At 31.5% G+C, this 25357-nt stretch overlaps 1 protein-coding gene across 5 annotated transcripts in view; it reads right to left on the minus strand.

The window, feature by feature from the left end:
- Positions 1-25357, minus strand: part of LOC126883113 (Ig-like and fibronectin type-III domain-containing protein 2) — a 1605319-nt gene that overhangs the window by 1336761 nt on the left and 243201 nt on the right. The window contains exon 1 of one of the 5 annotated variants that reach the window (XM_050648361.1): positions 2338-2454. The exons of 3 other annotated variants lie outside the window; for them this stretch is intronic. The gene's annotated coding sequence lies outside the window, so the exon portion shown is untranslated. Of the gene's footprint in view, positions 1-2337; positions 2455-25357 lie in introns of those variants that run through there. One more of the 5 variants, XM_050648378.1, reaches the window with a different exon arrangement.

A 25357-nucleotide genomic window follows, 5' to 3' on the forward strand; every position in this document is an offset into this window, starting at 1 on the left:
GGAGCTGCCCCAAATTTTATTTTTCTAATCTTTAGGGAGGGTCAATATTAGTATAAATTTAAAATCTCGACTGAATTCCACCGTTGCCTTAGCCGCCATCTTAATTTTAAACGAGAACCGATTTTGCTCAATATCTCCGCCATTTTCAACTTTCTGACAAAAAGTGTGGAAACTGAAATTGTTGAAAATATAATTTTCTATAATTTCATTTATTATAATTTTTTTCGTGCGGTCAATATTTTCCGAGTTATGAGGGGAAAATAGTGACATTTGGAGCATAATTATTGAATTATTGAATTATCTCGTTTATTATTATTTTTACAACAAATATGTACCTATACAAAAATGAAGAAAATTAAATTCTACACAATTTTGATCTCTTCATTTTTTTGCTAAAATTAATATTTAAGGTAGTACGTATGCGGTAATGGCGCGAGCGTAAGACTGGATTGATTTTATAGCAATTGTTTTTGTTCAATATCTACGCCATTTTCTACTAAAATTGTTCGAAATATAATTTCCTACAATTTCTTTTTACCAATTTTTTTCATGCGGTTGATATTTTCCGAGTTACATGGGAAAATAGTAAAAAGTGGTGGGGGGAGCATAAATATTGAATTGAATTTTGTATCCGAGCTACCCCAAATTTTATAATTATATCCTTTAGGAGAGATCAATAGTAATGTAAATTTAAAATCTCGACTGAATTCCGCGGTTGCATTAGCCGCCATATTGATTTTAAATGAGAACTGTTGTTGCTTAATATCTCCGCCATGTTCAACTTTTCGACATACGTGGTGAGAAAGAAAACTGTTGGAAATGCAATTTCCTACAATTTCTTTCGCACAATTTCTTTCTACGATCAATATTCTCCGAGTTAAGGGGGAAAATAATGGAAGCTGAGGGGAAGCTTAATTGTTGAATTGTCTCATTTATTATTAACTTTACGACATAATTGTACATAAACAAAAATAAAGAGAATAGTATTTTATACAATTTTTGAAACTTCCAATGAAACATCAACCAAACTAAGTATATAAAAGGCATAAAAAGGCATTATATACATTTAGTTCATTTAATTTTATTAACTAGCGGGTTTTAGTGGTTTAATTTGTCTGTTGATATTTTAAGTTTTATGTCAGCTAATATATCGTGATATTCCAACAATTTTTTTTTAATTTTGGACCCTGTTGGGGGGAATTTTCCCATTTCCCCCCTTTGTAGACCCGCCACTGGTTCTCTCGAAAAATTGTAGTAAATCGTAATTGCAACAATTTCAGTTCTTACACTTTTTGTCGAAAAGTTGAAAATGGCGGAGATATTGAACAAAAACAATTGCTACAAAATCAATCAGATCTTACGCTCGCACTTTTACCATATACGTACTACCTTAAATCTTGATTTTATCAAAAAAATGGACGGCATCAAAATTGTACAAAATTTAATTCTCTTCATTTTTGTATAGATAAATATTTGTTGTAAAACTAATAATAAACGAGATAATTCAATAATTCAATAATTATGCTACAACTGTCACTATTTTCCCCTCATAACTCGGAAAATATCGACCGCACGAAAAAAATTATAATAAATGAAATTATATAAAATCGCATTTTCAACAATTTCAGTTTCTACACTTTTTGCCAAAAAATTGAAAATGGCGGAGATATTGAGCAAAAACAGTTCTCGTTTAAAATCAAAATGGCGGCTAACGCAACGGCGGAATTCAGTCGAGATTTTAAATTTTTGCTAATATTGACCCTCCCTAAAGATTAGAAAAATAAAATTTGGGGCAGCTCCTAATGCAAGGTCAAATGCTATCCCGACTGGGCTAAATAAAAAATAAAGTTTTGGAATGTAAAAAGTGGGTTTTGCCGAGGCCGTTAAAATTTGGCAATTTTCAACTTGTACTTTAGACCGAACGGTTCGTCTGAAAAAAAAAGTAAATAGTGATATTTGTAGATAATTTTAAGGACTTTAATTACTGTTAACAGACCATTTACTAAAAATTAATAGTTTTCGAGATTTGAGCAAAAAAGCGGAAAAAAGCTGCGATTTTTTCATTGTTCCGGCAAGAAATTTTGTCCGCAAACCTCACATTCGATTCAGCAGCCCAAAATACATATATAATGAAAGAAATCAGAACTACCCCAAAACTTTCCTAGTCAAAACAATCAATCATAGTTTGTGATTTGAATATAATTGAAAAACTGAAATGTCACAAAGACACACTTATATAATAATGTCAACAGATACAAACTAGAAATTATTATTCACTTTCGACTGTTAGCTGATGTTGATTGACTAAGAAGAATAAATGTCAGTACTAGTACTAACCTCGGCTGCGTTAAAATCCTTTTAAAACAATTCACTGCACACAAACACTACTCGTAGAACATCTTTGCGCGCACCTAATAGATAAACGTACTGAGGCGACTTTGCTTATTATTCTTGTAGATATGTAACAACAGGCAAATGGGAATACTGTCAAGGCCATTTGCCTTCTTCATTACACAGCTGATACAAATGTTGCTTAATAAGGAGTGTCCTAAGGTTAAATTCGCTTTAAATATAATCGGTACACGGTTTTTATAGAATATAGATTAGTTTCTTATGGTTCTTGAGGTGTTGAAGTATTTCCGGGTATTAGCAGACAATTGGGAGCCTCAAAAATGATACATTTTTGCCATATTTGTAAAAATTATTTATTTGTTTATAGTAATTTGTAGCAAAAGCTGTTTTTAATGCTATGTACAGGGTAATTCAATGTATGTAATTTTATGTAGAGCAAAATAAAATAGCAAACATTATTTTTTGTTTTCTCATTACTAAAACATTCAACATTCTCATTACTAAAAATAGAGATATAGTTATAAAGGTACCAAGGGTATTATAAGGATAATAACGCTTGAGGTCAATAGTGTGTATACGCCCGAGGGATATACATTGACCGAAAGCGTTAATATTCATAATACCCGTGGTGCCTTCAACGTTTAATGTCCGACTAAAATATTCTTTATATGCAAAAAAATATGAATGAATTTTAAATTAATTACTTTTCAAATAACTACATTTACCACAAATGACAAATTTTGCAAACCTGACAGTATTTAACTAGTTATTTAAATTTAATACCCTAGGGTGTTATTTTGAAAAAAAATAACGCCCTAGGGTAATATTTCATATTTAACTTACTTTGAAATCATGCCATTATTTGTCAAATAATATATCAGTCGGACGTTAAAGTTATTTAATATCAATATACATATTGCTTGCTTGCTTGCTTGGTTATTGGCCTTGCTTTATGCAATTTGGCCAGCTCGATCAGGTTGGCGGTCACGACGTTGACTGGCTCATGACCATGTCGGGCCCACCGAATATGTCTACTTCTTGATCTCTTTTGAAGTAAATTGGCTATGGTGATAACTTTGACTAAATATTTACTTTTTGTACAAGGTACAATGACAAACATAATCTATCAGTAATAAGCATGAATTATAAATAAGTTGTAGCTAGTTGAGCATTATAATTTTATTCTGTTTATGCTAAGAAACCTCATAATTGCTCTGATTGATTCTTCATCTACGTTACGTAAAATTGAATATATTGTTATCGGGGTGGGAAGTCCTTTATTGGCGAAAAAATTGTAGATATCCCAGTTTGGAATGGAGTGAATAGGGCATTCAAAAAATATGTGATTAAGATTTTCTATTTTCCCACATTTGCAATAGGGATTGTCTGTCAGGTTCATCCTATGCAAGTTTGTAGTTTAATAATTGTAGTGATGTGTCTTCGATCTATGAATGGAAGAATAGCAAACCATTTATTTTTAGGAAACGTAGGTTGTACTTTTCGGTATTCATAGTCTTTGATTCTGATTAGGTTGTTCCATTTATTTCTGAAATTATCATACAGTTTAGATTTAATGTCAGTATATGTCTTGGACATCGAGGGGCATGACCATTGGTATGTTCAAGTTTCTTCCTATATTAGCTAAGGTGTCAGCTTCTTCGTTACCCGGGATATTTGAATGTCCTGGTATCCATGCTAATCTGATGTCAAAGCCATTTTCAGTTGCATGAACTATAAGTCTTTTTGTTTTAATAGGCCAAAACTCTGATATATTTTTGACTAAACAACTGCTGATTTTTTCAATTGCACTGCTGGAATCCGAAAAAATGATTATTCTGAATAAGTTTTTTCTAAGTGCTAATTTAATTGCCTCATTGATTTCTATAATCTCCGCCTTACATATGGAGAGGCGATTTGGTAACTTTGAGCTGTATTTGATGTTGATATCTGGTATACTGATTCCAAACCCTATTGTAAGATCTTTTTTCGATGAATCAGTGAATATAAAGGTATGGGTTGCTTTATATTTTTCTGTGTTTATAAAAAATTGTTCTTTGATCATGAGATCATTTTTTTAGATTCAATGGGACTGTCTTCACTATACTACACAGTGTATTATAAGGGACTTCATAACAAGGGAAATTGTTTGACTTATAAATGTCCTTGAGATATGGCATGAATTCAGCCAAACCTGCTATCAAATAGGGCGTATTTTCATCTCTCCAAAAGGCTGGTGGTCTATTTCTTAATATTCTTTTGGTATTTGAGATTTATTTGGTTAGAGGGTGATTTCTAATACATATAATTTTCTTCAAGAACCCTATGGTTAATAGTTTCCTTCTTTGTTCTGGTTCTAATAAGTTTGCCTCTGCTAATAGTGCTGCATGTGGAATTGACTTCATACAACCAAGAACTATTCTAACACCTTCAAAAAAGATTGAATCCAGTTTATTTAAGATTGATTTATTGGCTGGTTTTATAAAGAGTCCACCGAAGTCTAAGTGGGATCTCACAAGTCCCTGAAATGCCATCAAAAGGATGCACGGGTCAGCTGCCCACCATACTCTGCTTATGGCTCTTAGTACATTGAGAGATTTTTTTGCTTTTATGATATTGTTTGTCATGTGTGTATCCCATTTGAGGTGTTGCTGGAATCTTATCCCAAGGTATTTGACTTGTGGTTAATAATTAAATTGATGTCCATTAATTTGGATAACAGCTGGGGTGTTTCTCCTGTATCCCTTTGTGAACCATATTGCCTCACACTTTTCCAGTGAAAGGGATAATCCATGACCTATTAGGAATCCATGTATATTATTAAGTGCCATGTTGATGTTGCCACCCCCCCCCCCCTGGAGGTGGGGTGGGGGGTAACTTTAAAATCTTAAATAGCAACCCCACTCTTTATTGCAGATTCGGATTTGTCATTAAAAACTAAGCAACATTTATTTAAAATATTGTTTAAAATTGTTAATAGATGGCGCTTTAATTGGAAAAATACGATTTATTAGCGCCATCTATCAACAATTTAAAAAAATGTTTCGAATAAATGTTGCTTAATGTTTGATGACTAATCCGAATCTGCAATAAAAAGTGGGGGTTTCTATTTAAGATTTTAAGGTTACCCCCCACCCCACCTCCAGGGGGTGGTTTGGAGGGTCATGCTTGGTGTTATTCCATAGGTTTTCTAAAAAGATTAAAAATCTTTTTTTTTGGTTTCTCATTTGGAAGTGTATTTCGTGAGATATTAGACCGTTTCTATAATTTACCTATGGTATCAGGATCAATCGTTTTTCCCAATTATAGCGCCATCTATCCACAGTGTGAAAAAACGTCTTGAATAAAAGTTGCCTACTTTTACGTAACGAATCCAAATTTGCAAAAAAAACTGGGGGTTTCTATTTGATATTTTAAAGTTACCCCCCACCCCACCTCTAGGGGGTGTAGTGGGGATTGGTGTTTGGTGTCATTGAATAGATTTTTGAAAATGATTGAACACGTATTTTTCAGTTTTTCGATGCGATGTTTAGTTCGCGAAATATTCGACCGTTCCGCTACTTTTGGTACCCCCTATATAAATAATCATATTAATATTCATTTCAGTACTGTTTATTTTGCCGCATACTGTATAATGTAAACTGGTGGATTCTTCCTCCTTCCTGGTCTGGACACTTCTGGCGGTGTCACCACATGGTGATAATTCTCAAGTTTAATACTTTTTAATATTACATTCTAGGTCAGTCCTTTTTTTTGTTCCTGTATTTTAAGCTGATGATGGCTCGTGATGAGCCGAAACGCGTCCTTGTATAACCTTTTAATATAAAAATTTTGTGGTACTTCTTCGAGTTTTTTGTATTTCGTTACCTAGAGACCACGTTTGAGAAATATGGATACTTGTGTTCATGTTTTTAAAAATATTATAAATGTTTAAAAATTGCAAGTGTCCGGTATTTTGTTCAGCGTTGTATTTAAGTATGTACTATAAAGAAATTTCTCAATTACAAAAATAAAACGATTTTAAGATTTTACTTAACAGAGTTAACAAGATCTTTTTTCTTTTCTCTCATAACCCGACATTGCTTTCTATTTAGTTCAAGGTTCAAGTATATTTGTCCACTTCGTTTTTTTATCTATACCGCAAAAAGATTTCACTAACGTTTCGTTCTTAATAACATAAATTTTACAACCTATTTGCAACAAAGTATATAGCCCGGGCTGTATGCTCGCCCCCGTTAGATAAATTATACCGATTCGTTTTTTTGCACAAACTTACTCAAAAAGAAGTCCGTATAACAAATCCACAGAGTACCTGGAGGTACCGCGGTCGGAAAATTGTTTTGACATTTCTTAACCCTCCGTTAGTCGCTAGGATAAACGGAGCATCAAGAGTCGCTACGGTGTCAGAGACCGACAATTAAAAAAAAAAATAGTTATTGCTATAAAATTCATACCAATATTTTATATTGTGTACAGGAATGACTGAAAAATATTTTTGAAAATGTTTTATTGAAAAACAACAGATATAAAATGAAAAACCCTAGTATAACAATATACATATTGTTATTTGTAATATAAAAATATTCACCAGGAACCATTTCCCATAATTCCAACACACGTTTTTGTTCGGCTTCAAAGGAGATCATAAATAAGATTTGACCAAAACTCACCGATAAAGTGCAATAATAAGATGCTAAATCTTTACCTGAACTGCAAGTTATGCCAATAAAGTAATAACCACACCGTTAGTAGCTACGGAGTCTTGCACCGAAAATAGCTATAAAACTCGCACAACTGTACCCAAGTAGGTAAGAATGTATACTAACACGAGGTTATTTGATAGGAAGAGGTACAGAAAGTGCGGATAGAAAAAACCAGTTATTTTGTAAATCCCGAATGAATAATTCTGTCGTCGGTGTGTGACACCGATAGCGACTAACGGAGGGTTAAAGAGATTTAAAAAAATCAATTTTTTTACTTCGAACATTTTTTTTAGATTTCTTCGATTATTTTGAGCAAAAAAGATCTCTTGTGATTTTTCTTTAAAATTGATTATTGTCAACTTATACGCAATTTAAAATTTGAAAAACGCGAAAATAGCCATTTTCAAGGCTTAATCTTCTTCTTGTAGTGCCTATCCGTTTCGGATGTTGGCGACCATCATGACAATCTGTACTTTGCACACTGCTGCTCTAAAAATATTTGTAGTGGTTGTGTTGAACCACGTACGTAGATTTTTCAGCCAGGAAATCCTTCGCCTTCCTGTTCCTCGCTTTCCTTCTACTTTTCCCTGCAAGATTAGTTTTTCCCTGCAAGGTTTCATAACTCGATTAAAAATTATTATTATGAAAGTCAGAAAGTGACCAAATCAAAGCTTAAAACCCCCCTACAACATCCTGATGAAATTTTTGTCATTATTTTATTACTAAGCTATTATTTTTAAATATTAAAAATGAGCACCAAGTGGGTATTAGGCGGCCGCCTAATGGTGATTGTAAAAGAGATGCACCATTCCAGCAGTCTAATGGTGCATCTCACTCGAACTCACATTGCCGGCCCGGCCGCCTAAATACGCGCTTGGCGCTCATTGTTAATAATTAAAAATAACACAGCTTAGTAATAAAATAATGACAAATTTCTTCAGGATCTTGTAGGGGGACTTTATGCTTTGACTTGGTCACTATCTAACATTCATAATAATAATTTTTAATCGAGTTATTAAGCCTTGAAAATGGCCATTTTCGAGTTTTTCAAATTTTAAATCGCGTATAACTTGACAATAATAAATTTTAGAGAAACATCACAAGAGATCTTTTTTGCACAGAATGACCCAAAGAATCTAAAAATTGTCTGAAATGAAAAAATTAATTTTTTGAATTTGTTTAACAAAACTTTTTAAACAATTTTCCGACTGCTGTACCTCCCGGCACCCTGTAGATTTGTTATAAGAACCTCGTTTTGACTAAGCTTGTACAAAAAAAACGAATCGGAATAATTTACCTAACGGAGACGTGCATACAGCTTGGACTAATACGACATTATTGTTTTATGTGTTTTACAAAATGTAAAGCAAATAAATTGAACGTAACGTAAAAACACGAATTATGTTATTATTTAATAATGATGTTTGATTAATAAGACATCGTTTATATAATGTGGCTAGTGTAATTTACACGCTGATTATGTACATGTCACATTTGCATTAAGCATGGTATGGCGAGGACAAAAATATTTCAAATGATTAAGTTTGTGTGTAACACTATTTTAACAACTAATTAAGTAGTTATTTACCCTAACTTCACTTTAGAGGTTTGGATGGTAGATTATGTATAATACTGAAACATTTTTCCTTCAGAAAATGTAAAACCGGTATAGTTTATAAAAACTAATTTTCTGATCTCCCGGTGAGAACCATTTCAAAGGACGTAAAGGGCATTACACATAGGCGTAACCAGGGGAAGTTTGGGGGTTATAACACCTCCCATTTGGAATCATCCTGGTTACACCTCTGGGCATTACAAGTCATGAAATCTTGTAAGGCTTAAAGATAAGAGTATACAAATGGTATGTGAACGTAAAAGAAAGATTGTACAAATTTTGTGCTTCAAGAGACGAGGTAGAAAGGACAAACGGCGAAAGAAATAAGTGTAAAATACAAATTGTGGTACCTATATAGGGAAATATAACAGTAGGAATTTAGTTGGTATAATTGCTGATAAAGAAATGAAAATGGCGTAGAATTGTTGAATTTTATGTGAAGCCGATTTGGTTGAGAGTGAAAGGAAAGTTTTCTATGATCAATTAGAATACATGTTTATAGATATTCCATCACCGGAGAGAGTCTTATATAAGGTAATTTTATTGCACACGTGGAATGAAAGAGAGGATATGAAGCAGTATATGGTGGAATAGTTTTTGTAACTAGAAATAATGCTCAACATGATATAAAATATCGGCAAGAATCACCAAAAATAAAGAATAAACGTTGTAAGATGAGAAAACAGGTTTATTCAGGGCATAACTTGTAGAAACAGTGAGATGGAGTATGTAATGGAAGCAAATCCTAATATAATTTGATGGAGAATTATTAAGGATCCTTCTACTTAAATATTCAAAAACCCCAAGAAAAGTTTGTCAATAAAGATAGAAAAGATGGTCAAACGAAGTTCATAAAAAAATAAAGAAAACAAAACCCTATAGACACTGGCCAGAAAAAAGGTTGGACAAAAATTTTCAAAATTATGAGGCCACCGACAAGTAATAAGCAAAAGTAGCAGTAGCAAAAACTAGAGTAGAAACATTTACAAATTTATATACTTAATGCTATACTTAATAATAGGGTGAAGCAATTATAGTCCACAGTAAATCGTCCGTTTTGGAAGATGATTACAAAAGTCTTAAAAATGATCTTAACTGCTTCGTTTGAGCAAGTCTACCACTTTCTGAAAAATTTTAGAGTGCAGGTTGGACGCGTTTGCGCTTCCCCGTCATTGACATATTTACGTTGTCGCACTAACGAAGCTCGGCTGTAAATTTGTCGAACAAGAGATCGACAATCTTTAATAATTAAATATAGGTATTTTAAATTGAAAATTAAGAGTTCTGTAATAACAAAACTACCGCGCTAGAGTGACATCTTGCGGGTGTCGGGGTCTACAATTTGTTATTACAAAACTCTAAATTTTCAATTTAAAGCACTTATATATTTAATTAATAAAGATTGTCGGTTTCTTGTCCGACAAATTTACAGCCGTGTTTCGTTAGTCCGACAACGTAAATTTGTTAATGTCGCGGGACGCGAAAACGCGTCCTACCTGCACTCTAACATTTTTCAGAAAGTGGTATACTCGCTCAAACGAAGCAGTTACGACCATTTTTAAGACTTTTGTAATCATCTTCCGAAAAAGGACGATCTACTGAGGACTATATTAGGCATGGGTGTCTGCGTAACTTGGAACCATATGGGAAACTTTATCAATTTTACGAAAAAAAGTTATTCTTCATGAAGTGCTCTACATAGTCTAAAACCTAAGATGCAATCATCAGGTATCAAATTTTATCAACAATATACGATGTATGTCCAAAAATATGAATATCGCTCAAGAGTAAAGTGCCTTTTTATTGCACAATATCGAAAATTGTTAGTAGGAAAAGTTGTTTGTAATTAAAAATTATGTTATAACATACACTTACACTCTTCTAATTGAAAAAAAAATTGATTTTTTTTTTCAAATTACGGATACCCAACATCATTTTTATTTAAGATAACCCCGTTATTATTAATTTTGCGAAAAAGTTATTCTTAATAAAAATGTCTGAAAAGTCAAAAACTAAGATGCAATCATAAGATATCAATTGTTTTTCAATTCTATACGAGGTATGTCAAAAATATGAATTTCGCTCAAAAGTAAAATACCTTTATAGTTCACAATATTTCAAATATAAGTTTGCCATTGCATATTGAAACGTAGTTTTTAATTCTGAACAACTTTTTATAACAACAAATTTCAATATTGTGAAAAATAAAGGCAATTTACTCTTCAACGAAATTCATATTTTTTGACATACTTCGTATAAAATTTACAAAATTTAATATCTCATAATTTTATTTTGGTTACGAGACTATGCAAAACTTTTTATAAAGAATAACTTTTTTTCGTAAAATAATTAATAACGGAGGTATCATAAATAAAAATGATGTTGGGTTTCCGTGATTTGAGGAAAATTTAAAAAAATATATTTTCAATTAGAAGAGTACAAACGCAGATTATAACATAATTTTGAATTACAAACAACTTTTCTCAATGACAATTTTCGATATTGAGAAATACAAAGGCACTTTACTCTTGAGCGAAATTCATATTTTTTGACATACCTCGTATACAATTGATAAAATGTTATATCTGATGATTGCTTCTTAGGTTTTAGACTATGCAGAGCATTTTATAAGGAATAACTTTTTTTCATAAAATCGATATTAAAAAAGTTTCCCATATGGTTTCAAGTTACGCAGACACACTGTATATAAAATAATCAAAAATCGAGCAAAGACAGCAGAAGATTTTAATCAGATTCGATATATTCAAAAATAAAACAATAAAGTACTATTTCACGAAAAAGATATCAAAAGGCTTCGGAAAAAGTACTTTCAGAGTTTATAGAATATAGAATATATGCCATAAATCCAGTTGAGCTAATTAAAACAGTATCAGTAGTCCATTCTTTCACGGTTTTTGCTCTAAATTTTAAAGAACCGCTTGGATTGACATGAAATTTGGCATACGTATAGCTTACATGTCAAAGAAAAAAGTGATATTGTGTCGATGTGTTCTTTTGCCCTGGGGGTGACTTTCACCCCCTCTTGGGGGTGAAAAAATATATGTCCAAAATAAGTCCGGAAATGGGTAAACTGACTAATTTTAAGTAACTTTTGTTCTATAGAGCTTTTTCGCCAAGTCAACACTTTTCGAGTTATTTGCAAGTGAACATGTTCATTTTTCAACAAAATAACCACATTTTTAGACGGTTTTTCGCAAATAACTCAAAAAGTAAGTATTTTGTTGAAAAAAACGTTCTTAGTAAAAATATAGCCTATAAAAAAGTAAAAAAAATGGTTTACGCGTTAGGTCTCTGGATCTCGTAGAACCAGAGTTATAGCCAATGAAATATAGATTCATATTCACCAAATTTCAAGTAAAATATTTCGACGTGAAATATTCAAAAAATTAAGCACTTTTTGGGGAAAATCTATTATAACTTTTTTAAAGAGTTTAAAAAAAGCTTTATTTTTGTTTTTACAAAAAGTTTCTAGCATTAAATTTAAGCAAGTTACGCTCAAAATAAAGTTGGTCCCTTTTGTTTTTGCAAAAAAAAAATCGGGAAGACCACCCCCTAATTAGCAACTTAAATTAAATTATTCGTTAGCGCTCCACAAATTATTTTACTTATGTTGTGTTTATATGATCTGTAAGTTTCATCGATTCAAAGTACTTATTTTTGAAAAAAATTGGTTTCAAAGTAAAATTTTTAAAAATTTAAATTTTGAAAAATATGTTTTTTTTTCAAAATAACTTAAAAATTGTTAGAGATACCAAAAATCTCGAAAGACAAAAAAAGTTAGATTTGCTTTTCTGAATATCATGTATTTTTTTGTTTTTCTGTCAGACAAAAATTGATTCAGATTTGGTGTTTCTAAATTTGCATACATTCGTGATCAGTGACTCGTTTAACCCGTTTTACCTACAGCCCTTTCAATAATAAGGACTTTGAACCGATGAAACTTACAGATCATATAAAAAATATATACATGAGTCAAGAAACTTGTGAAGTCGTAACGATTAAGTTCATTTAAGATACTAATTAGGGGGTGATTTTCTCGATTTTTTTACCAAAACCAAAAGGGACTAACTTTATTTTGAGCGTAACTTTTTTAATTTTGATGCTAGAATTTTTTTTTATAAAACAAAAATGAAGCTTTTTTTAAACACTTTAAATAAGTTGTATTGAGTTTTCCCCGAAATGTGCTTCATTTTTGGTTATTTCACGTTAAAGTATTCCATTTGGAATTTGACGAATATGAACCTATTTTTCATTAGCTATAACTCCGCTTCTACTAGGTGTAGAGACGTGATATATACACCATTTTTTTTTTAATTTTTTGCAGGCTATATTTTTGTTGAGAATTTTTTTTTCGACAAAATACTTACTATTTGAGTTATTTGCGAAAAACCGTCTAAAAGCGTGGTTATTTTGTTGAAAAAATGAACATATTCACTGCCAAATAACTCGAAAAGTATTGACTTAGTGAAAAAACTCTATAGAACAAAAAATACTTAAAATTAGCCAGTTTATCCATTTCCTGACTTTCTTTGGACGAATATTTTTTCACCCCCAAGAGGGGGTGAAAACCACCCCCAGGGCAAAAGCCCATATCGGCACAATATCACTTTTTTTCTTTGACTTTTTAGCTATGTGTATGCCAAATTTCATGTCAATCCAAGCGGTTCTTTAAAATTTAGAGGTTTTGCAATATTTTACCGTTAATGAACGGACTACAGCAATTGTGATCAAAATAAGGATCGAAAAAGTTACTTAAGCACTCGAACAGATAAAGACAAATAAACAGTTATACCAAAAAATGATATCTCTGGGAAAGTGTGTAAAAGTTTAAGAGAAACAGGTACAAGTTTGTTAACAGGTTTGTCTAATAGAAAAATTATGGAAGTAAGATAACTACCACAATAATTAAGAAGCAGTATGTTGGTACCTGATTACAAAAATAAAGAAAATGCATAATATGACATAAATTATATGGTCCTAAAACTACTTAATTACACCATGAAAATATAGAAGAAAACAATGCTTAGACGAATACGTGAAGAAACCAAAATATCCAAATACCAGTTTGGATTTATGCGAGGAAGATCAACAACAAACACAATTTTAATTATAAGGCAGTTGAAACGAAAAAATACTGGAATAAATAAATAAACGCTTATATTACATATACTATTCACTGATCTTGAGAAAGAATATGAGAGGTCCTCGAGAGGTTCTGTCATAAGCGATGAATACGAATAATAACATGCTCATTATTCAATATTTTTGAGTAGATATTAACACCCATTACTTTACCCGTGAGTAATACTGAATGAGTAATACTTTACTTACTTCATTACTGAAGTAAATACTTCATTACTGAAGTGAGTAATACTTCATTACTCACGGGTCATTACTCATGGGCTGAAGTTAGGTTCAAGTGGTGCATACCAATTTTAACATAAATATTAGTAGTATTTAAACTGCAAAGAAAATTACTTAAACTTGTTTAACACAATAATTATTGTATTTTAGCAATAATTAACTTGGAAATTTTTTTAAAGAATTTTTAACTATAACAATCGATCAGTACATTTTTTAAGTTTATACCTTGTTTACTATCAATTTTGACGTTTATCATTTTTATTGACAGTGACATTAGCGCATTTTTTATTGGAATTTATAATTTATATTGTATTTATTTTAGAAAGTTTTTATTGTGCTAAATATATTTTATAATATTATATATAGTTATATTACTCTCTTATCTGTACTATATAGTTAAAAGAGAATGATGATGATGATAATATAGTTACATATAAATAACTGTACGTTATGACTTTATAAAATACGTCCACCGATAATAGTTATTTCCTACTTATTACATTATAAGTACAAAGGTAGGTACAAATTTGTACTGATAATTTTTCGGAAACGAATAGAACTTGAATCGATTATTTCTTGTTGTATTTTTACAATACGTAAGATATCATTTGCTAATAGTAAGCAACCAGTTATTCAGTCCTATTATATATAGGCAAAATATTATTTTGCCTATTATAATTGTTTTTTGCACTTTTTGTCTTTTTTCGTAAATTCCGCCTATTTTTGCCTTTTTTAAAATTTCATGGTACTACCCATGATATTATTCTATTACTAATCAATTCTATAATAAAATTTTGGGTCAATAATAAAATATCAATGGTTTGTTTATATAACAGATTTCTAGGAAAATGTACCTGATCGAGACTTGAGGGTTAACTATTTGGAAATCCCTAAGCTTTATTAGTTTATTATCAGTTGTACAGTCGGTTACTGTATCAGAGTTTAGTCACAAATTGCTATATCCTAGTTTAGTTTTGTTGCGTATACCGAAAAGCAAAGAACACGTTTTAAAACGTTTTAGACATTTTTGTGAAAAGATGACATCTAAATTAAGGCTATGGATCGCACCTTATTCAAAACTTTCTCTAGAAGGAGATGAAGCATTTTGTAAACCATGCGGCAAATCGGTAAGTTTTATTTTTTTCTCTTTTTTTCTCGTCCCACAACATAACTAAATTCTAAAGCGGTTTTAGAATTCTCATTATTTTTTTTAATTCTCAGATTTCAAGTAGAAAAAAGTATTTTATTGACCAGCATTGTGGAACCCCACTTCATAAACGTAATTTGGAAAAATTAAATTCCTCTAAGATAGCCCAAATATATCTGCGGGATAGTTTAAGCAGTTCAAAAAAAAGGAGGAAGACGCATTTAAATTTGATTTATGCCAGATGATGATTGCATCCAACATTTCTCTATATAAAGTTAATAACCCTAGTTTTAAATGCTTTTTCGAAAAATATCTTAATAAATCCTTACCGGACGAGAGTACATTGAGAAAACATACTGTGGAAAAATGTTATGTGGAATGTATTTCAAAAATTAAGCGGGAGTTAGAGGGCAACTTTTTGTATATTATCGTGGATGAAACGACAGATGTATGCGGCAGGTATATAGCTAATTTAATGATTGGAATTTTGAACGAAAACTTTGCGAGAAAACCTTATTTAGTTGCCGTTAAAGAATTGGAAAAAACAAACAATTTAACAATAAGTCGATTTATACAAGATAGTTTAACAAATCTCTTTTTACCCAACCCTATACCAGTGAATAAAATAGTTTTAATGCTTTCAGATGCTCCGGCATATATGTTAAAAGCTGCTGTTAATTTAAAGATTTTTTATCCTAATTTAATTCATTACACTTGTGTAGCCCACGGGGTAAATAGAATTGCTGAAGAAATAAGAAATCTGTTTCTGTTGGTAAATAATTTTATAAATTTTATGAAAAAAGTTTTTGTAAAGGCTCCGTTGAGGGTGCATTGGGTGCAAATATATAAAGAAAGACTTCCCGGTGTCCCTTTGCCACCTAAACCAGTAATTACAAGGTGGGGAACCTGGCTCGAAGCAGTTTTTTTTTACTTTGAACACTGCAATGAAATAGAATTAATTATGTCAGAATTTGATGATGATATTTCCGAAGCCATTCGAGAAGCAAAAAAAAAAATTAAAAAATCCCAAATTGAAACAGAAACTCGCTTATATCGATGACAATTATAAATTAATAGTTACCACAATTACCTTATTAGAAAAACAAGAGATAAATTTATGTGAGTCAGTAAAATTAATTGATAAATTTAAAGACGAAAATTAAATCGGCACCTGGAAGTAACGGTCAATTAATTTTTAAAAAAATGAAATATGTTTTCGACAAGAATGAAGGTTTTTCGTTTTTATCTAATGTTGCTAAAGTTTTGAATGGAACATTTTCGGAGGAATTACAATTACAAATTATGCCAGATTTATTATCCGCTCTGAAATATGCTCAAATTACATCTGTCGATGTCGAACGTTCGTTTTCAATGTACAAATGAATTTTAAGTGATCGAAGACATAGTTTTAAGACCGAAAATATTGAAAAAACATTTAGTTATTTCTATTAATGATAAAATTTTAAGTGGTTATAAATAATAAGTTATATTCCTTTATTGCCTATATTTTGCCTAAATGTTAATATTCCTGCCTTTTTTAATAAAAATCTTTGCCTATATAGGCGCCTTTTTCTTCAATTTTTGTTGCCTATAAATCCGAGCTTTAGTTATTAGATTATATAGATAATTAAAAATTTAAAGCGAGGTTAATTGTTAACTTATCAATTTATTCGAAGAGTAAATTATGATTTGATACATAAATACAATAAGTAATATTTGACGTTGTTGAAACGTAGGTGTGTTAGTTTTATTGGTGGAAAAACTTTAGTCATCGAAGATGAATATTTTAAACGATGTAATATGCAGTTTGATCGAGACACCTTTTTCAAGACTCCAAAATCAAGAAAGATCAGAAATTATTTCAATGGGCCGGCCTTTACCAAATTTAACAAATTTATCCACAGATAAGACAAAAGACAATCGACCATTTTCGAGATCGTTTAAAACAATATGGTATGAAAATCATAAATGGCTAAGCGGAAGTTATTTTAAAAATTCACTTTTCTGTTGGCCTTGTCTGTTGCTCTAAAATTTGAAGCAAAATGTTTGGGTGAGTCAGGGATATTCAGATTTGAAAAATTTATCAGCTAGTGTAAAAAAACATGAATCTTCGAAAGAATATTTAAACAATTGCTTAGGTTTAAAACGGTTAGAAAAAAATAAACAAACTATTGACAGTGCTTTAGCTGAACATATTTCTCTATCTAATAAGATATATAATGAAGAAGTTGAAAAAGATTGAAGAAGTTGAAGAAACTGATGTTACAATTCTGTTAGCAAAACAAGAACTTGCATTTCGCGGTCGTGATGAGAGCCATAATTCTTCAAACATGGGTAATTTTAAATAAATTTTTAATTTAGTAGTTAAACGCGATCAGGAATTCCAGGATCATGTTAAAAAATAGAAGGGGTGTTCACAGGTTTGTCAAAACAATACAAAATGATTTAATAGATTGTCTTGCCGATTACGTAAAAAATGAAATTTCAACAGAAATTAATGAAATTCAATTTTTTTCTATACTAGCGGACGATACTACTGATATAACCGAAAAATCACAGTGTACTTTAATAATCCGTTTTGTTAACAAAGTTGGTCAGGTAACAGAAAGATTTTTAGGGTTTTTTTTATGTTAGCGAGAATAGATCTGCAGACGCTCTATATAGTTTAATTTCAAACGTGCTTGAGCCATATGATTACAAAAATAAATTAATTGCTGCTCAATTTTACGATGGTGCAAGTGTAAATGGCTGGCTCTTTAAACGGATTACAATCAAAAATTAAAGTAGATGCTCCAAAAGCAATTTTTAAATATTGTTGCGCTCATAGATTACATTTAGTACTGCAAGACGGCTCAAAATGTATTACAAATTGTAGGATATTTTTTGTCGCCTACCCGAAGTATATGTGTAGCCTACCCGCATACTGAGATCACGAGCCGCCACTGACCCATACGCTAATATCATAAAAGAAATAAAGTCCAGAAGATTCCAATGGGCAGGACACTTTAGAAGACATTCTGACCAAAGAACAGTAAGGCTGTAGTATGGGAATAGGTCCCAACTGGAAGACCACACGGACGCCCTCGACTCGGGTTCCGAGATAATATAGCAGGAGACCTGAAAGCTATGGGCATGGAGAACTGGATGGAGATTGCTCAAGACAGAGAATAAAGGAGGCATGTTGTCGAGTCAGAAGGAATCCCACGAAGGGTGGTAACGCCACGGAGTAAGTAAGTAAGTAAGATGACAATTCTTATTTTATATGTAAGTAAATTCTTCCTAAATCGGTACCTCCAACCTCAGAAGAGAATAATCAATTTTGCGTTAATTATAATTGTACTAAAAATACGTAAAACTTCGCAATGGTCATATTGTATACTTCTCGTGCTTTTCGGTTTCAAGCTTGTTTACTAGATAGCATTAAGCATATGCATAAAAAATGCAAAACCTAGAGATACAAAGGACGTTTTTTCAAACGAAAAACAAGACAAGGAAACTTGATGAATCTGGGATGAACAGAGATTCTGTGCAAATTACACTGAACTACTAAATGTGAATCTTACAGTAGAATCCCATTCTTGGCACTATTGTTATTATGATTTAAAAAAGAAACTCATGTTTTCTATAATAACTGGGGAATATTTAACTTCTTCTTCTTCACGTGCCACTCCTAGAGGAGATTGGAAATCATCATGGCCACTGCGACTTTATTAGCAGCGCGCCTAAAAAGTTCAATCGAACTAAACCCGAATTATTCACGTATATTTCGAAGCCACGATATTTTTCGCCTCCCCATACTTCTTTTGCCCTGCATATTTCTTAAAAGTTTGTACTTTTCAACCCTCATAATGTGCCCCAAGTATTCCATCTTTCTAGTTTTTATCTCATTTATAATTTCGCATCTTTTGTCTAAAGTTTGGGGTACTTGCGTGTTAGTGACGCGGTCCGTCCATGATATTTTGAGAATGCACCTATAGCACCACATTTCGAATGCTTCGATGTTTTTTATGGTCCACTATTTTAGTGTCCAAGCCTCAACTCCATATAACAGGGTGGAAAAGACATAACACCGCAGCATTCGTATTCGTAACTTTATGTTGATATCACGATTGCAAAAGAGATTGCGCATTCTATTAAAGACTGATAGCAATTTCTATTCTGCATTTAATACCTTTTCTTTGACCAGTATCGTCTGTGATCCAAGCACCTAGAACCTAGATATTTACAACAGGACACACGCTCAATCGCTGTATTCTCTATTACAAGATTAGCTCTGATATTCTTTGATATCGCGATTACCATAAATTTAGTTTTTTTTTCAAATTATATTTTTAAGCCGTAACTGTTACAGTATAATAAGATTACGACTTTAAACGACTATTAAGACTTTAAACGATATGTTGTAGTTTTACTAGCGTTCCCGGTAGGAGAACCGTATCGTCAGCATACCTTACATTGTTGATCATCTCACCATTTATTATCAGACCAACATCTTCTTCCGCGAGTGCTAGTTGACAGATGGCTTCACTCTATAGATTAAATAAATGTGGTGATAAGATACATCCCTGTCGACTCCTCGACGGATTTGAATTTCTTCTGTTAGCCTACCCTCAACCTTCACATTTGCTGTTTGATTCCAGTATTCGCCGTGCGCAAGCACTTGGAGGGGATACGAGAAACGATCGTGCGCGAATAGCGGAGAAATCTTGCAACTTTCTTAAATAATTCATTGTCAATTGAAATTGTGAAATTGACGTATGTTTCATATCTACTGTCAATGAAGAAGAAAAATTATATGTTGCCCCACAATATTGATATGATATGTAATTATTATACAAAAGTAAATTTAATTAAACTAAGTTATCAATCGAAGCAGCGCAGAAAACGACAATAAATATCGCCTCCGTACCACCAGATTGACAACAGGTGGAATACTTTCTTTGGTTACACCTCACTTTTACAATTTATAAGTCATACAGGTGCCGAGAAAATTAAGATGAGAGAATTTTAAATAATTCACAGCTCATCTACTCAGCATGGTAAAGCTCCAACAAGAAAGATTCCTTAATACTCAAAAGAGTAAATGAATTAAAAATGTATAAACATTCCCAATTTCTTTGCAAAACGAAAATGCAGCAGCTGCATAATAATAATCTTTCTTGTTGGAGCTTTACCATGCTGAGTAGATGAGCTGTGAATTATTTAAAATTCTCTCATCTTAATTTTCTCGGCACCTGTATGACTTATAAATTGTAAAAGTCTCAGGAGGTGTAACCAAAGAAAGTATTCCACCTGTTGTCAATCTGGTGGTATGGAGGCGATATTTATTGTCGTTTTCTGCGCTGCTTCGATTGATAACTTAGTTTGTTTTCCGGTAGATGGCCCTAGTTCATCCGTGACATTTCTTTCTTTGCAATTCGGGAAGGCCCTAAGCTATGGTAAATGGTTAAAGCGGAGAGAAGAGGATATGGGTTTACTGATGAGGGGAAAAAGATCTCCGAAACCGGTATAGACTCTTCCTGCACTCTCCGCTTTAACCAGAGTATTATGCAGCTGCTGCATTTTCGTTTTGCAAAGAAATTGAGAATGTTTATACATTTTTAAATTTAATTAATTGCATTTTGCTTGTAGGAGTGCATTTTAATAATAAATTTTATTTACTACATACAATTGTTTACCTCTTAATAATATAACCTTAATATTACTTTTTCTTCTTATAATTTTTTTTTGGGCTATGGCCTTGACAATTGTCCAGTAACCAGTACCAATATTATTGGCCAATATAATTAAAAGTGCGAAAAATGTTGCCGAGATATGAAACCAGGTGTCGCCTTTCCGAACTTGCACGGTCCCAATAGGTTGCATATAACTCGAATATCTCGGCTGTCTGTGAATTTTTAACGTTGTACCCGTAATATTGATAACCTTATTATTAAAGATTCCTAATTACCATAGCATCTTTTCAATTACCATTAAGTCACCTTGGATCGTATTAGATTGTTTGTTTTATGCAATAATATATTCACGGCAAATTTATTAAAAATATTATGGTTGTTGGTGATTATTTTATCATAATCATTATCATACTGCAGAAATTGAAACACGTATGAAAATAGCATGTAAAATATTCTTCAAACTGTCAAATTAAATGAGAATTAAATTGAGTTACAATATCCAATATTTCAATATAGGGCAGTCAATGAGGGTGTGGCACCGAATTATATCCTACTATATCGATTTACGTTATATTTTCACAGTAAGTAGGGAATAGCCCAAGAAACAAAGTCTACCCTATGCCGATGTGTGCTTTTGTCTTGGGGGCGGTTCCTACCCCTTCTCGTGGGTGGAAAACTTTTTGCTTAAATAACTACGGAAGTTGCTAAATAACCTAATACAAAGCAAAAACTGATCTCTAATTTTTTTTTCGAAAACTCAATACTTTTTGAGTTATTCCTGGTTGAAAATTGTCCATTTTCATTGAAATATAACAACCCTTTCAAACGGTTTTTGCGAATACCTTAAAAACCATACATGTAACTAAAAAAACTATATAAAACACTTTTGTAGGTTATAAAATAACAAAGAGATTCTTTCCTTTATGAATCTTCTAGTTATAACACAAAAAGAGATATGGTAAGTGAAATAACTTGCTTTCTTGGTGCATGCTCAAATCAGTGTATTTAACTTAAAATAACAGAGAAACGGTCGATTTTAGGTGTATAATGCTACCAATTACTTTTGTTGTGCTTGAAAAGACCTTTAAAATAAGCAATATTAAATGTCCATTACATTCAAACTATGCGAGATAAACTGTAAAAAATTAGATGACTAACGTACTTTAAGAAAAAAATGGGAAGTGTATTTAACCCCTCATCTACAATAATTTAAATGCATGGTTTTCCTTCTACAATATATTTTACTACAGTGTTATTTTTATGTTCAAAAAGTTGGTTGGGTTTAAAACGAATGGTTTTTGAAAAAAATAAGATCAAATTATTGAACGCATTTTTAAATTTTCTTAAAAATCTTCCTTTTCCTCCATGTAACTCGAAAATGATAAGAGATGCCAAAAAAAAAGATGCCATACAAAAATGAAGGTTCCTTCTAAATAAACATTTTGATTTTATTTTTTATAACAGTATCTCTTATCATTTTCAAGTTACATGGAGAAAAAGAAGATTTTTAAGAAAATTTGAATATGCGCTCTATAATTTGATCTTATTTTTTTCAAAAACCATTCATTTTAAACCCGCTCATCTTTTTAAAATAAAAATAACACTGTAGTAAAATGTATTGTAGAAGGAAAACGATGCATTTAAATTCTTGTGGGTGAGGGGTTAATAGTCCATTTTTTCACGGTTTTTGCTCTAAATTTTAAAGAACCTCTTGGATTGACATGAAATTCGGCATACGTATAGCTTACATGTCAAAGAGAAGACGTGATATTGTGCCGATGTGTGCTTTTCCCCTGGGGGTGACTTTCACCCCCTCTTGAGGGTGAAAAATATATGTGCAAAATAAGTCCGGAAATGGGCAAACTGACTAATTTTAAGTAACTTTTGTTCTATAGAGCTTTTTCGCCAAGTCAACACTTTTCGAGTTATTTGCGAGTGAATATGTTCATTTTTCAACAAAATCACCACATTTTTAGGCGGTTTTTCGCAAATTACTCAAAAAGTAAGTATTTTGTCGAAAAAAACGTTCTTAGCAAAAATATAGCCTATAAAAAAGTAAAAAAATGGTGTGCACGTTAGGTCTCTGGATCTCGTAGAACTAGAGTTATAGCCAATGAAAAATATATTGATATTCACCAAATTTCAAATAGAATATTTCGAAATGAAATATCCAAAAAATTAAGCACTTTTCGGGGAAAAATCCATTATAACTTTTTTAAAGTGTTTGAAAAAAGCTTTATTTCTGTTTTTACAAAAAGTTTCTAGCATTAAATTTAAGCAAGTTACGTTCAAAATAAACTTGGTCCCTTCTGTTTTTGCAAAAAAAAAATCGGGAAGACCATCCCCTAATTAGCAACTTAAATGAAATTAATCGCTACCGCTCCACAAATTATTGTACTTATGTTGTGTGTATATGATCTGTAAGTTTCATCGATTTAAAGAGCTTATTTTTGAAAAAATTGGGTTTCAAAATGAAATTTTTAAAAATTAAAATTTTGAAAAATATGCTTTTTTTCAAAATAACTTAAAAATTGTTAGAGATACCAAAAATCTCAAAAAACAAAAAAAGTCAGATTTTCTTTTCTGAATATCATGTATTTTTTTGTTTTTCTGTTAGACAAAAATTGATTGAGATTTGGTGTTTCTAAATTTGCATACATTCGTGATCAGTGACTCGTTCAACCCCTTTTAACTACAGCCCTTTCAATAATAAGGACTTTGAACCGATGAAACTTACAGATCGTATAAACAATATATACACGAGTCAAGAAACTTGTGAAGTCGTAACGATTAAGTTCATTTAAGATACTAATTAGGGGGTGATTTTCTCAATTTTTTTACCAAAACCAAAAGGGACTAACTTTATTTTGAGCGTAACTTGTTTAATTTTGATGCTAGAATTTCCTTTTATAAAACAAAAATGAAGCTTATTTTAAACACTTTAAATAAGTTGTAATGAGTTTCCCTCGAAATGTGCTTAATTTTTGGTTATTTCACGTTAAAGTATTCCATTTGGAATTTGACGAATATGAACCTATTTTTCATTAGCTATAACTCTGCTTCTACTAGGTGTAGAGACGTGATATATACGTGATTAAATTTTTTACAGGCTATATTTTTGCTCAGAATATTTTTTCGACAAAATAGTTACTATTTGAGTTATTTGCGAAAAACCGTCTAAAAGCGTGGTTATTTTGTTGAAAAAATGAACATATTCACTGCCAAATAACTCGAAAAGTATTGACTTAGTGAAAAAACTCTATAGAACAAAAGTTACTTAAAATTAGCCAGTTTATTCTTTTCCTGACTTTCTTTGGACGAATATTTTTTCATCCCCAAGAGGGGGTGAAAGTCACCCCCAGGGTAAAAGCACACATCGGCACAATATCACTTTTTTTCTTTGACATGTAAGCTATACGTATGCCAAATTTCATGTCAATCCAAGCGATTCTTTAAAATTTAGAAGTTTTGCAATATTTTACCGTTAAAGAACGGAACTATAAATCTCCCGTGAAAAGGAAAAACCTAGTAACTGAGTTTTGATAACTTTTCAGGAAACGAAAAGAAAGAAAAGTATATCGCCGTTTAATAGAATTATATTATTTTTTGTTTTTTTTTTTCGTTCAGTGGATTTCAAGTGTATGTCCCTGTAACTGTAACTTAGTTTTTTCCAAATATTTGCAGTTTTTTTAATTCTATGTCACTTACTATTTTTGAAATGCAAAGAAATATTGATTTTGCTGCGGAAAAAGCTAGTATGCTTACTTAGTTCCTAATTCATACTATTTTTGCCAAGGAAAAAACTAGTAGGTACTATATTACACTTGCTAATATGATACTTTATGATTGCTTTAAAACTATGTAAAATCAAGTAGTTAGGTACATTTTGGTTTTTAAAAATAAAAAGTAGGTAAAGTTATAATTTTTACATATATTTTATTAGAAAAATTACAAAAAGTTTTTGAATTCAACATTTAATTACATAAAACAAACAAAAATAATAAAAACTAAACTCGATTATTTAGTAAATCATTTGATGTTTCAGAAACAGGTAGTTTCTCCCAAAAGAATCTTTTTTGGCTTAGCATTGCAGGAAGAAGCTCTGTAATTATTTTTTGTTTTTTTTGAACATTTACACCCCTATCTTCAGTTTTGCTCTCAGGCATTTCCAGATTAAATTTAGGTTTTAAAAAGTCAAAATTAATAAATTCGTTTTCAGTATGACTTTTCTTATAAAACATTTGTCTTGACCCTTTTCTAAATTGTACTACTTTAATCACGTTAAGTTTTGGGAAATTTTCATCTTTTTTTGTTCTTTGTTTTACACCGTCTTTAAAGCGATAAAAATCATCATGTTTCATTAGTAAGGTTTTATTTTTTCTAGAGGCTTTTAATATTAGCTCATTTAAGTCGTTCATTTCATAAATGTTGGATCTCTTTTTCCATAGCTTGCCAATGTTTCCGTGGACACTGTCGGCTCTCA

Source organism: Diabrotica virgifera, chromosome 1, assembly GCF_917563875.1.
Source record: "Diabrotica virgifera virgifera chromosome 1, PGI_DIABVI_V3a".
In the NCBI taxonomy this organism is placed as follows: Eukaryota; Metazoa; Arthropoda; class Insecta; order Coleoptera; family Chrysomelidae; genus Diabrotica; species Diabrotica virgifera.